The following is a 15,274-nucleotide window of genomic DNA, read 5'->3' on the forward strand; positions in this document are numbered from 1 at the left end:
TTCTTTTTGTATAGACACGATTGTCTTTTTTTAATGCCTCTTCTCAGTATTATTAACAATACTACAATTATTTATACAGGGTGGCCAAAATAATAATTTTTGAATTAATATAATTCGTACAAAAAGAAAAATCAAAAAGATCGTGTCAGAAAACAGAAAAAATATTTATAAGAGAAATAAACATTGCTTCTTGCTTAAATTAGATGTTCAAGCTCCCAAGAGGCAGGTGGGTGGCAGCTTGAACATTTAATTTAAGGTACTAGTATACTTTAGAAGACCAAAAATAAGCATTTTTTCAAGATTTTTTCCTCAGAATTTTTATTAAAAATAAACATAAAACCTTTTACATATTAATATCTAACTCTTAGAGAATACAAAAAATATATCTTCTTTCATTTATACACGTTCAATAATATTGTAGAGGGCGCCAAAATCGAGGCCTCGAAAAAAAGTAGTTCCGATGTCGGACAGTTAATCTCAGGATTGGGATCTCTGAAACAAAAAGATCGTACGGCATTTGAAAAAGGAAGGTCTCTTACGTGACAATTTACCACCGTTAGTGAAAAATTCTGACAAAAAAGAGTTTAAGGAAATTTGAAAAAAAAATTGTGAAAAAATCGCCCGTTTTTCTTCAGTTTTTCATGGTTAAAAAATATTTATTTTTTATTTTTTGGTCAAATTGTGGTAAATTGTCACGTAAGAAACCTTCCGTCTTCAAATGCAGTACAATTTTTTTGTTTCAGATATCACAATCCTGAGATTAACTGTGCGCCATCATTTTTCGTGGCCTCGACTTTTGCGCCCTCTACAATATGTAGAGGGCGTACGTGCATACATGAAAAGAGATATATTTTTTGTACTCTCTAAGAGTTAGATATTAATATGTAAAAAGTTTTATGTTCATTTTTAATAAAGGTTCTGAGAAAAAAATTCTTGAAATAAATAATTATTTTTGGTCTTCTAAAATGTACTAGTACCTTAAGCAAAAAGCAATGTTTATTTGTCAAATAAACATTTTTTTCTATTTTTTAGCAGCAGTAAGTTTTTTGCCACTCGATAAGTTAATGTTTATAGTACTTTACAGAGTATTAAATAACTTTTGAAATGAGCTAACACAAGATACCTCTTCTCATTTAAAGAAATGATTCATTACCTCAAATGCATGATGTCACTAATATGACACATATACTAAAAAATCGCAATTTAAAAATAAAAATCGACCTGTTTCGGGAATTCTCTCCAAAATCTCCCATTCCCGAAAAATGAGTTTATTCCATAATTTTACCCCTCTCTGTATATATTTTATACCTATATACCTCTTAACACGACTATATTTTGAGCAGGGTAAAAAAGGGTAGAAGTTTTGGAAGCCCTCACAAACTAGGGAAAGCCACTAAGTCAACGTCATTGATTAATTGACCAATTTATGTCTATCACATTGAGATGTAACATAATTAATCAGAAACGGAATTATATCAGACGCATCTCACTTGTTGCTCTAATTCATTGTAAAAAGAAGAAAAAGTATATATTTACGCGTATCTTTTTCATCTGATAATATTATTAATTTGTATTTATTGATAATTCAGGTTTTTTGGTGGAAACAAGCCATAATTTTATTTTAAAATTAAGTTTAAATGACATTCCGATTTCCGCTTCGGAAATCGTTATCCAGATACAAAAAAATTAATGATTTTTTACAAAACCAACACATTAATGTTTCGTACTCCAACGTAATTATTGCTAACGTTAGTAGAACCGAAATAATGAGAAGAAGAAGCATCTACAACTAGGTATAAACAACAATAAGCTGAGATTGCTGCCTTGCAAAGTTGGTTATGTGGTTAGATTGTTCGAAAAATTTACATTATAAAGTATATAGGTCTGGATCCCGCGTATGAAAAAAAAGTTGATTAATAGCAAGCTGAAAATTTGTTAATAGCTTAAGGGTGTCTAGTCGAATAAACTTTGATATGTGTGAACACTGGAACAGGGGTAGTTTTAATTGTGGAACAGGTTAAAAATTTGGAACGGTCACAGCACGAAAACGGCACATTTATTTAGTCCGACAGAACAGACTTAAACTCTTTGAACAGAGATTAAACTCTCATGTCAAATAACAGGAATTATGACAGGTAATAAATAGCAGTCTGATTTTTTCATGAGAGTTTAATCTCTGTTCGGAGAGTTTAAGTCTGTTCTGTCGGACAAAATAAATGTGCCGTTTTCGTGCTGTGACCGTTCCAAATTTTTAACCTGTTCCACAATTAAAACTACCCCTGTTTCAGTGTTCCCATATATCAAAGTTTATTCGACTAGACACCCTTAAGCTATTAACAAATTTTCAGCTTGCTATTAATCAACTTTTTTTTCATACGCGGGATCCAGACCTAATAGGATTTATCACTTAATATAATTAATATAAAACAGTTTTAAGACACTACTATGACAATACTCTATCTACTCTGCCAATATTCGCACACAATTCTCTATCAACGAAATCCTTAATAACTCAAGGCTCTTTTCAATTTTTTTGGAACATGTTAAAAATAAACATTTACCGCTAATTATAAAATGAAATATAATTAATTACTGATAATTATAAACTGATTTTGATTGTAAAATGGAACGACGGAAATAATGATTCGTTCATTTTTTCACTTTTATCGTAGTTCTAGTGTCACATCGACGTAATACATGGAAACAAATTACTAACGAATTATGCAAACATTATGATGCAAAATTATAGAAAAAATTTCCACGACGGCTTTTAAAGAAATCAAAACACCACAATTTAAATTTTTGAATGGCCATCAATTGCAATATGTCTTTGATATTGCGTCATTATCTTCATCATCATCATCATCATCATCATCATCATCATCATCATCATCATCATCATCATCGTCATTCAACCGGGATCTATCCACTGCTGGATACAGGTCTCCCGTCTCCCTCAATATTTTCCATGTACAGTGGAACCCCGATAAGTCGGCCCCCGATAACCCGGAACTCCGGCTAACCCGGACCGATTTTTATCAGACAAACATTTCAACAATAAAAATGTATTGCTGTTACAAAATCTCGTGAACCTAATTCATTCATTTGGTGACGTCAATATACGAACGAAACGATTGATGAATCCGACATTACTGAAAATATCAGGGTGCAGATGGGACCCTGTCGCGCAATTCGCAGCAAATAAAATAGTCGTATGTTTTTGGCTTCATTTTATTTCGGTTATACATACGCTTTTTCAAGGTTCACGAGGTTTTGTACCAACTCTATGTAATATAATATTTGAGAGATAATGGAACCGGATTGAACTACATATAACATAGTAAAAATGACTCATGGTACACCACATTCATTGTCGAAAACAACATGCACCTGTATTATCCTTTATTTTTTTGAAACTCTCTGTGTTAGCATTGTTTAGAAAAGACTATTAAAATTCTTTTTTTAACAATGGTCTTAGTCATCACTTTTATTAAATAACATAACATCAGAGACGGTATTATGTGTAGTAAAGTCGTATTATTGTTCGCTTCCGTTTTGTAATCGTTCGTAAATTTATTCAGATTTTGTGTTTGCGTGTCTTTTGTCTATAAGGGCAACAAAACGTAAAAATGTTGTAGTGACAATGGAAAAGAAACTAGAAGCATTAAGTAGAATTGATAAAGGTGAATCTTGCAGCATTATATTATGGTGTCGGTACATCTACAGTATCGGATTGGAAGAAAAATAGAACTAAAATCGAAGAATTTTTTTTTCAAAATGATAACAAAAGACAGTTTAATCGGTGCAAAGCTAATAAAGCTAAGAATGAGACTTTTGACGACGCTTTGTATGTGTGGTTTTGTGTGGAATGCGAACTTGGTTTACCATTGTCTGTGTGACAATTATAACGGAGTTTATCTGTAAGCATACCATATTTTATTAATTTTTACCATTTTCTCCGGCTAACCCGGATTTTCGATAACCCGGATCGGCCGCGGTCCCAATTAATCCGAGTTAACGGGGTTCCACTGTATTCCTGTTTTGTGCTGCTTGCATTAAATTTTTGTCGGTCCGTTTTATGTCATCAGACTGATCAGACTATCTTTTTGACGGACGACATCTACTCCGATACGCTTCTTGTCTTGGTCTTGCTATTGCGTCATTAGTGTTGGCGTAACGGCGTAATCTATGATTTTTAAACTGAATACTTCTTATCGTTCTTATGTAATTTTTGGAGGGTGTAAAGTGAAATACAAAATATTACTGATATGATGTAAGTCGAAAGTCGAAGTCGAGGTGGAAGTCGAAACATCAATAAAATCATTTTTTAACTTAAATTGTGGCTTATTTCCCATAAAAAATAGTAAATTACATTACATATTAATGCCACAAAGAAATAGCTTCAGAACAATACAAACTAAAATCACGAGATATTGTACCCTCGGAGACCGCTGGAAAAATTTACGCTCAAAATAACAAAATTCAGTTTGGCAACACTGTGTGAATGTTGATAGTAACATATCCCTTTTAAGATTAACAGAACTGTAATTTAGTCCAGACAAATTAAAATATTTTTTGCCAACAAAAATGAGATTTTTCAACCAAATAATGTTTCAAATATGATGTGCAAAATCATTTTTAATTGGGTTATGTTAATGAGCTTGCTTTTTTTGTCATTAAAGTAGAAAATACTTTAAATTTCACTCATTAAATCATTATCGTCCAGTTATCTTCGTAATTATTTTAACTATACTAATATCCGTCGACTAATTCTGAACGATTAATGGGTTATTAAAACATTTTATCTGTACCGGCTTCTGGAATGTCTTAAAAATATCTAATTTCATTGATAAAATGCGCATATTCGACCGATCTTCGCTTCGATTATACTTTTTTAGAAGGTCTCGTAATCGCCCTTGCAACGACGCAATTATATGAATATTTATTTATCTAAATTTAACTGAAACCATAGGCGCCCATACACACGGGCAGGGGGGGGGGCACGGCCCCCCCGGGGCATTTCGGGAAAGAACAAAAATTAAAATTATATTACAAAACGTATTTTTATCAAAAAATTATTGGATAATTTTGAGAGATAAATTGGAAACAACATATTTATTAATAAAAAATTCACATATTGGGTAATTAATAGTTTAACAGAAAATAAATCTGTGTGTCTGTGACAGCGGTCTATATGGAATGTGCATAATACACATTTCGCACAGTCACGGTATGCTATTAACGAAAACATTGAAAGATATTAGAAACGTGGGAACATAATATATCTATACTGTAATCGACACCCAAAATTACAAATTAAATGAATCATTTATAATACTGCAAAGCAAATCATATCAGCAAGAAATCCGATCTCTGGCCGATAATCACTAATAGTCCAAGTAATGAATCTTAAAATAGGACAAAACCTCGCAATTTTTACAGAATGGATCGATTTGCTTGAAAATTTTTGAGAATAAGTAGTGGATAGTCCAAGGATCAAAATCTATGTCATGCCGAAAGGCGCTTTTACCATGGGGGTGGTTGCCACCGCATCTCGGGGGTGAAAATTTTTTATTATATTTTAATTGCAAAAGTTGGTGAAAACGTTCATTCTAAACAAAAAACGTTCTATACATTTTTTTGCCAAAATTGATAATTTTCGATTTATTCGCTAGCAAAAGTGTTAGTTTTATATCGAAAAAATCAATGTTTTTAATAAGTTTTCTGCTAATAACTCCAAAAGTTTTCGTTTATCAAAACAATTTTACTTAACAAAAATGTACGTTTTGAAAAAATAAACAAAACCATTTTTTAAAATTTTCTTTAAGACCAATAGTAATCGATCTAATGCTAAATAGTGTAGATTCGAAGTCAAACGACGGGAAAACAGTTCATTTTTTGTGGACAATTTGTTGAAACTAATTTAAGGTACTTAAAAATATTGATCTCCAGAAATTAAAAAGGAGTCTCTAGCTCAAAAATTAAGTGACTTATACTGAAAAGAATGTCAGTCCCCATTTTTTTCAGCGGAAAAGTGATCGCAAGCAGAGGGTTGATCTTTTAAAAGCCTACAAAATCATTTTTAAAAAACTTTCTAAGATAAAAATAAAAAAGTTACGGTTAAAAGATAATATATCTTTTTGAAAAAAAAAAGGAGAAATCCAATTGAAAGCATAATAATGTAAGTTAGCGGTATTTTTAGTCATTGAGCTTATTACTTCTTATTTATTGATCCATTAATGCTAGATTCTAGAAGTTTGACTGGCTTAGAATGATTAGTTTTAAAAAAAACTAGAGTTAAAAGCGAATAAGGAATTTTTGTATTTTGGTAAAAAATGCCATTTTCTTCAGAATAGAAAGATTAGCATCAGAGATACGAAAAAATGTTTCGATATAAAATTGCAGGTTATTTAGGTAATTCCCAAGAACTTGGTTTGAGAAAAAATTTTCTACGGCAAAAATTGAGTGAATCGTAAATGAGTATATCGAAAAACATTGATTTTTTTTTATACAAAATTAACACTTTCGATAGCGAATAAATCGGAAACTATTAATTTTATCAAAAAAATGTATAGAACATTTTTTGCTTAGAATGAACGATTTTATCAACTTTTGAGGTCAAAATATATTAAAAAAATTTCCACCCCCGAGATAGGGTGGCAACCAGCCCCATGGTAAAAGCGCCTTTTGAAATCATATATATTTTGATCCTTGGACTATCCACTACTTATTCTCAAATTTTTAAGCAAATCGATCTATTCTGTAAAAATTGCGAGATGAAAAGCTTTGGTTCCTGGCCTATAATGAGCCATTTTTTTTAAATTGATTGAACATAGTCAAATTTTAGTTTGCAAAAGTATTTTTTTAGTAAGTAGATTATTGTAAAGTGTATAGTATGATGAACAGAACAATTTTATTTAAATGAAAACAGGTGATCTTTCATGACGAATGAGTGTTATATACAGGGTGTCCCAAAAGTAGCGGAAAGGTCGAATAATTCGCGAAATGAACATCAGATCGAAAAACTGAAAAATATGTGTTAAATATTTCTCAAAAATCTATGCGATGACACTAAACCTGTCCACCACTTTAAACCCTGGGTGTGAAGCTTTAAAATCTTAAATGGAACCCCTGATTTTTGTTGCAGATTTGGATTTTCCTTGTAAAAATAAGCAAATTTTATTCGAGCCATTTTGCGAATTGTGGATAGAGAGCGCTATAATCGGAAAAAACGATATATCGTGATGCCATAGCAAAATTATAGAAACGGTTTAATATCTCGAGAAATATACTTCCAAATGAAAAACTAAAAAACACGTGTTTAATATTTTTAAAAAATCTATAGAATGACACCAAACAGGATTTTTCATTCCACACTCTGGAGGTGGGGGTGAGAATTAACTTTAAACTGTTAAATAGGAACCCCCGTTTTTTTATTGCAGATTGAGTTTCCTCCTCAAAAAATAAGTAACATTTATTCGAAACTTTTTTTAGAATTGTTGAGGATGCCGCTATAATCGGAAAATGCGATTTATTTGCGCCATCTATCAACGATTCTAAAAATGTTTGGAATATATGTGACTTATTTTTCATAAGGATTCTAAATCTGCAAAAATAAAGGGGGCTCCTTTTTAAGATTTTAAAGTAAAAACTTGGTTCGACAAATACTCATGGTTAGTCTACTAGCCAAAGTTGAAGGCAGGGCTTTGCAAGCATTGTATTCTTTTCAAACGGGTTTTAAAGAGAGGAGCAACTTTTGTGGTACCCATTACATTTGCATTTAAAAACCTGGTCTAGTATTTAAATGTATGAATAATTTCTCACAACAGGGTTCAAACTAGGTTTTTTAGGTAGTATAAACTACAGTAGACTCCCTCTATATCGAGAACTGAAATGGTGGACTAATTATCTCGTTATAAGCGGATCTCGTTATATCAAACAACAATAATATTGAACTACTTTAAATGGGAAATTATAATTTAAAATAATTTAAAAACAATAATATTGAAATGTTTTGATGCCTCTTACGTAGTTTATTAGGTGTCGATGGTCAACCTGAACAGTAAACAATGAGACTTCGCCGTCATAAATTGTAAATTTCCTATAATATTCAATATCGGTCGATAAACAGGCAGAAGTTTATTACAGGTGGCCGAGTTTATTACAGCACTGGCCTCGATAATAAGACAGATGTTGGGCATTTCTATGTACAGGCAGTTGAGGCATTTATTTATTTATGACCATTACAACGCTAAAAACAGGTAAAGACACGTATTCTTCGATTTCAATTTTCTTCGTTGTAACCAAATATGCCTCGTTGTAAAGCGTTATAGTTCAATAGGAATTTCATGGGACACCTAATGTACCTCGTTATAAGCGAAACCTCGTTATATCCGTGTTCGTTATAGAGAGAGTCTCCTGTATATATTGTCATCCGAAATATACAAAATGTAATGTGCAACATCTTCACGTTTGAAAATTAAAGTATAAGTATAAATAGAAAATTAAAGTATAAGAAATATTGAAATGTACAACCTTCAGCAATGATGAAATGAGAAACCCTGGTAGTAAATTATTTTCTAAAGTAATTTACTTTAGTCAATGAGTAATTATTTATTGTAATCTCATTTTACGTAACTAAGTACTTAATTTTAGTTTAGTTTGTAGAAATAAATAATCCAAAAATATATTGTTGCAAAAGTGATTAGAAGACCTGTCAAATGAGCTGTCCCGTGACCTCAGCTTGTATATAAGAAAATAAATCGTCGATTACGTCATTACGCGAACACTGATGACCAAAAATGTCCAACACATATATTGTTATATAATTTTTATGGGAAAAATTTAGAAAATTAATTGATGTCAAAGACCATGAGATCATAGATTTTCATCGCCCTGTATATGGCCAAAAATTGTAAATAGTATTAGTTAGTCATAAGCAGTGTTTCGTGGAAAATGAAAATCGTTCAGTATCAATGATTCTATGAACGGACAATTAATACGGTCGGATTAGAAAGTACATGTATTCGCTTTGAAGTGAACAATAGGACGTTTATAAATGCTTCTTAGAAGGAAAGATGGTAAACACAATTGTTGAGTTTTATAATATCGGGTTTCTGTATCTGTATTGTATCTCCTGGAATTTGACAAAACGGAAAAGTTGTATACAAAAATAATTTGTTCTTAAGAAATGAAAGTAGGGATGTAATGTGTAGAGAGGATGTTTTGTGATTGGCGAGAGAGACGGATGGAGGGAGAATAGAGTGTTTGAGTCTGACTTGGAGGAGGAAAAAAGTTTCACTATGTAATGAAGATTTAAGGAGAGCAGTCCAGTTTTTGAAAAGTAAGAAGTCTGTGTAAAGTGGTGAAGTTGGCGACAGTGTAAGCAGAATCGTGTTAAAACGAAATCGTTGATCGAGTTGAGAAGTTAAATCTCCTTGTGTGCGAAGAGATTCCTGTTTATCTCTGGAACGGGTAGCCGGTTGGTATCAATTTGCACAAGATATCGAGCAGAGAGAAAACTGAGGAGAGATTTCGAGCGAGTGCTGTTGTTTGTTTGTGCAGCAGTTTGGACCAGAAGGATCGTTCTCAGCATCCGAGGAGCACGTGTGGGAGAATTGAGGACTACACAATCCATGAGAAGTAGTAAAGAAGGGAGAAAAAGGTTAGTCAGATTATTTGTGAAACGGAGAGAGTTGTTTTATATCACATACCATATTTGTTTATTTTTTATTGAACAGTTCTACAGCATAATTTAGTCATTCATAAATTCAAAGAAGAAATAAGTAATCTATTCAAAGGGTGAAAAGTAAATTTTGTTTTTTTTTATATAATAGTAAGAACAGTCTAACGAATTATTTAAATGAAAATTTTGTTAAAAAGATTAATTTATTAGATAAGAAATAGTTGCAACAAAATTGAGTTTTAGCATACATTTAAATCTTATATTTATGGTATATTGGATAAATAAATAATATTTATAGAATTTATATTCTGAGTATACTTATTTTGAGTATATTTATTTTTCCTGTTTTATCCTAGATGAAGTAAGCAACTAGAGATACTAGAAGCCACAAACTAAAGGTAATACAATAAAATAAATTAGCCCTGAAAATAAATTTTATTGGAGAGTTTTATTTAATTTTGGTTTTTTTTCCATAAGTAGTAACTAAAATAATTAATCAATTAATCAAAATTAAAATATGCTGATCAATGTCATAATAGACCAGTAAGGATCTGTTTTTAGGTGGATGTGAGAGGTGGCATTCAGATTTTTGCGGATAAAGTTAGGTGATAACTTCGTTAATAATAATTGATTTATGCTCCTTCTCAAATATGCCCGGAACATTAATAAAAAAATAAAATATTTAAAAATTTCAAAAAAATTTTTTTTTTCTAATTTTTATGCATATAACTTTAAAACGTTTCGTTTTGGAGTCGTATAGCAAAAAACAATCAGATGCGATTGGTTAAAAATGTCTTAATTTATCACCCTTCCTGCAAAATAGCAATAAATATAAAATAAGGGGGCAAAACAAGCCTGTCTATATTCAATGATTTTCCATCACTTACTTTACATTTGAAACCTTCCTAATTCGCTTAAAAAAATTTTGTAATTTGCTAAAATCGTACACCAAATTTCATTAAAATTGACTTACTAGATTTTGAATAATAATTTTGCAATCTAAACTTTTTTTAAAAAATTAAAATTTTTTAAAATCTTTCACAACAAAAACTAGCACATACAAAGATTTGTCAATTTTTTTACATATAAAGAAGCACTCCACCTATCTAATGCACTTTACAGAATTTAAATCGGATTGTCTAAGCAGCCTCAGCAATGTTTTAAAGTTATAAACAATTTTTTGGCTTATAAACAAATTAGTCCTGTGGCCAGGAGGGGGTGCTACGGGCTCCTTTATTTAGATGGACTTTCCCAAGATTTTTATGTATTTTTTGACCCGTAGAACACGATTTTTTTGGTTAGCAGTTGATCCGGATGTCGATAAGATTGTTATAAACAAAGAACTTAAGGATTTACATAACATCGATTTTTCGCAAAATAAAACAATTTTTGTATTTCTTGGGTAATTCTAAGCAAAAAATGTTCTTACAAGTTTTTTCGTAGGATGCATAGTCTTCGAGATAAACGCAGTGAAACTTTCAAAAATTCGAAAAATTGCAATTTTTGAATGCGAATAACTTTTAATTAAAAAATAAAATAGCAATTCTGCTGACAGCACTTGAAAGTTTAGGTCAAATTATACCGGTTTTAATTATTTGCATTGCTAAAAATTAATTTTTTTATTATTAAACAAAGCTATTTGTTTATAAGCCAAAAAATTGTTTCTAAGTTTAAAACATTGCTGAGGCCCCTTAAATAATCCGATTTTATTTCTGTAAAGTGTATTAGATAGGTAGAGCACCTCTTTATATCTAAAAATGGTCTACTTTTTGTTCAGAAAGATTTTAAAAAATTTAACCTTTTTTAAAAACATTTAGATTGCAAATTTATTATGCAAAATCTATTAAGTCGATTTTAATGAAATTTGGTACACGGTTTACATATGTTACAAATAATTTCCTAAGCGAATCACTAAGGTTCTAAGTTCCACCAAAGTGGTTAAAAACATTGAATAACAACAGGCGTATTTTGCCCCCTTATTTTGTATTTATTGCTATATTGCAGAAAAGGTAATACGTTAAGACATTTTTGACCTGTCGTATATCATGTAAAATTCAATTATCTTTATTTTATTTCTCTACGACTTTGTTCCAAAATGAATCGTTTTAAAGTTATAAGCAAAGAAAACAGAAAAAAATCGACGTTTTTCGAAATTTTTAAATATTTTAATTATTTTATTAATGTTCCGGGCATATTTGAGAAGGAGCATAAGTCAATTATTATTACTTAAGGTGTCACCTAACTTTATCTGCAAAAATCCGAATGCCACCTTTCACATCCAAAAATAGACGTTTTTTCACAGATCCTTACTGGTCTATAAAAGAGAGAAAATACAGAGCAAAACAATATATTAGCAATTGATGTTCATTTAATACGTTGACGGTCAGAACGCCTATAGATGTCTAATTTGCAAAATATCAGTGATGAGCGCGCTAATAGCCGGCAAAATAGCTCAAAAGATGGAAAATGTATTAAGTTGTGAGATAAAAAGTAATGCAATTAGTGGAGGTGGGATTTTATCGGTATTAACTTATAATTTACATTACCATTATGGATAGTTTCCACCTTTATACCTTTAAACGTCAGTTACTTCTTCGGTCATAATTCTACGTATGACGTTCTTTCAAACCTAATTTTAATAAGTTATGTATGTCTTGTTCTTCTTTTGTTTATTGGCCTCTATTTGCATGGGTATTTGGCTAGTCCATCGTCTTGGAATAAAGGAATAATCCCTTATTCACCTACAATAATTTAGAGTTGATATCGGACAAATACAACAAAGGTAAAAACTTTTCTCCTACAGGGATAACTGCCGACCGTTACACAATCTGCTTCTACTTCTTCGTCTCGTTCTTTAGTTAATTGGCAATTTTGAATTGTCATGGGACAAATACAAAAAAATTTTTTAAAGTCAAAAGGCAGATATCGAGCACTGAATTTAATTAAATCTTGCCCAAGTATACTTTCGCTCACAAGAGCATCCTCAGGGGCATCTGAAGTAAGTAAAAAAAACGCCATTGTAGAAGAGGAAAAAAGTTACAGACTTCGACAAAAAATCGAAGGCGATATGATAAAAAATACAAAAACGTTTCTAGACTTACTTCGGCAATAAAAAGAAGGTATCCTCGAATGTCATTTAATTATTATAGATCATTTTGGTGGCAAACTTAAATTAACAACTAACTACACACTGAACAAGGGACAAACATATAAATTAAATTGCCAGTAGGTTCTACATTTTAAATATGGAGGCAGAACGAAGAATGAAGCAATGAAGTATTACTTTTTCTTGACGTAAATGATCAAGTGATGGCTGACACATGACAACTTGGTGAGACTATGATTGTGTAATATGTACAGTCACTACACATTGGGCTGTACATTCAAAAAACTGTAAACGATCAAAGGCCTCAAGCAAGACAAAACAGTATCAGTAGCAAACGGTGAAATGAGAGGTTATTAAAATGTTTTGTTAAAATATTTATTTGTAGTTAAAAGTGAAAGCCAGTTACCACATTCAAACTTGTCAGAGGTGGGCTAAGATGTTGGTTGGCGACAATGTTTCTAGACATAGAGATTGGATGTGGCACTGGTTGAAATATGAAGATTAGTGGGTTGCATACTCTGTAGTACTAATTAAGTGTCAGCTGTTGAAAAATTTTTGAAATTGACTTATTGAAATGGACTGAGTAAAATTCGAGATTTAGAAAACTTAATGAAATATGAAATATTTTACCACTGTTGAGTCAAACTTGAAGTCAATGATCGGAATACAAGATTGAAGTGTCAAGCATAGTCCAACATCAAATGAAAACAGCTAGGGCCATCTAAATATATGATGTTAATGAAATATTAAAATTCCAAAAAAGGGTATATATAAGTTTTAATTAAGTCCAGCTGTGAATCTGCCTTTTGACTTTAAAATTCATTTATTCGAGCATTCAACCATTTCCTTAAATACAAAAAAGGCAAAAACCTTTCTAGCACGGGGACAACTGCCGATCATTACAAGATTTCCCTGGTGTAAGCTGGGCGAATTATCCCCCGAAAGATAAAACCCAATAAAGAAAGAAGAAGATCATTACAATATTGCGTAATGTGGCCTCGGTTAGTTGAAGTGAAGAACCCAGATGATTACAGACGGTTATTATTACAAAATATTTTTTTTACCCAGATTTGAATTATCTAGTCGTATGTAATTTTGGACATATTGTTCAAATTATTTATTATTTTATCCATTCATTTTCAATATTTTGCTTTCCTCATAACTACGTATGACGTTAACACGACATTAACATTTTTTTTTATTTCGCCTAAAGTAGAAATCAATTGAAGAAAATAAAGCAAAATAAAAACAGTTTAATTAGTAGTAACTTGTTATTCTAAAATTAACTTAATTTCTACCATGATTTTAGACGTCTTGCATTCACTCATGTCACTACAGAATTGTCGAAGGTTGTTTCAAATTCCACATTTGTGACCTTTTTGCAATAATTAAATATTAAAATTTGAAATTATTGAGTTATTAACTCTAAATTGTAGATGATTAAGGGATTTTTTTTCCTTTATTCTGATAGGATGAGCTGGTCAAAATACTCAAACAGGTAGAGGCGAATAAGCCAAAGAAGAAGAAGACATACATAACCTGATAAAACTGAGTTTGAAGGAACGTCATACGTAGAATATTATGACCGAAGTTAACTAGCTGACGTTTAAAGGTGTAAAGGTGGAAACTATCCATAATGGTAATGTAAATTATTAGTTAATACCGATAAAATCCCACCTCCAGTGGTTTCATTTCTTTTTATCTCACAATTTAATAAATTTTCCATCTTTTTAGCTATTTTGCCGGTTATTAGTATAGTGTACATCACTGTATAGTGTACATAGTGTCATAACACTTGCTTATAAATTTGACGCACTGTCCGTCAACGTGTTAAAAATTAAAATTGACGTATTTTTAGACTTTTTTTATAGTCGTCTGTTTCTGAAATAATAAATATATTCCATATTTTTATATCATACTGTATGTAAACAAATAAAATATAAAATATAGCAAACAGCTCAATGGCATTTAAAAACTAGAAAAATAAAATAAAACTGAATACATTTTACTTAAAGAAATTTTTTCCTTAGGTGGATTTTCTGTATTGTGTGGAAGATTCGACAAAATACGGATATCAGGTCACAGGCAAATCTTTTGTCGATACTTTTACTGGGATTTTTGACGTGTGTGGTATGTGTGGTGTCCAGCAAATCTACATTTCAAATACGAATAGGAAATATACGGACTTGTTTCCCGATGTATGGCCATTCTACAAGGTGGCCCTGAGATAAAGAATAAAATGAAGCATTTATAAAAGACTGAAAACCATGGATAAAATAAAATATAAGTTCGTATAAAACCCTTAAAATCAGTTCAAGCAAAATGTGAGATGTATTTATTTACTTTTTGTTTTTTACATTTAGAGTAAACTCTCTATTAACGGGCACCTCTATTCTTCAACTGATACCTCCTCTATACGGACAGTTTTTAAACAAAAATAATTCAGACATATTAAATCTATGTAACTTTTACCTATAAACTTA

This window comes from Diabrotica virgifera, chromosome 9 (assembly GCF_917563875.1).
Source record: "Diabrotica virgifera virgifera chromosome 9, PGI_DIABVI_V3a".
Lineage (NCBI taxonomy): Eukaryota > Metazoa > Arthropoda > Insecta > Coleoptera > Chrysomelidae > Diabrotica > Diabrotica virgifera.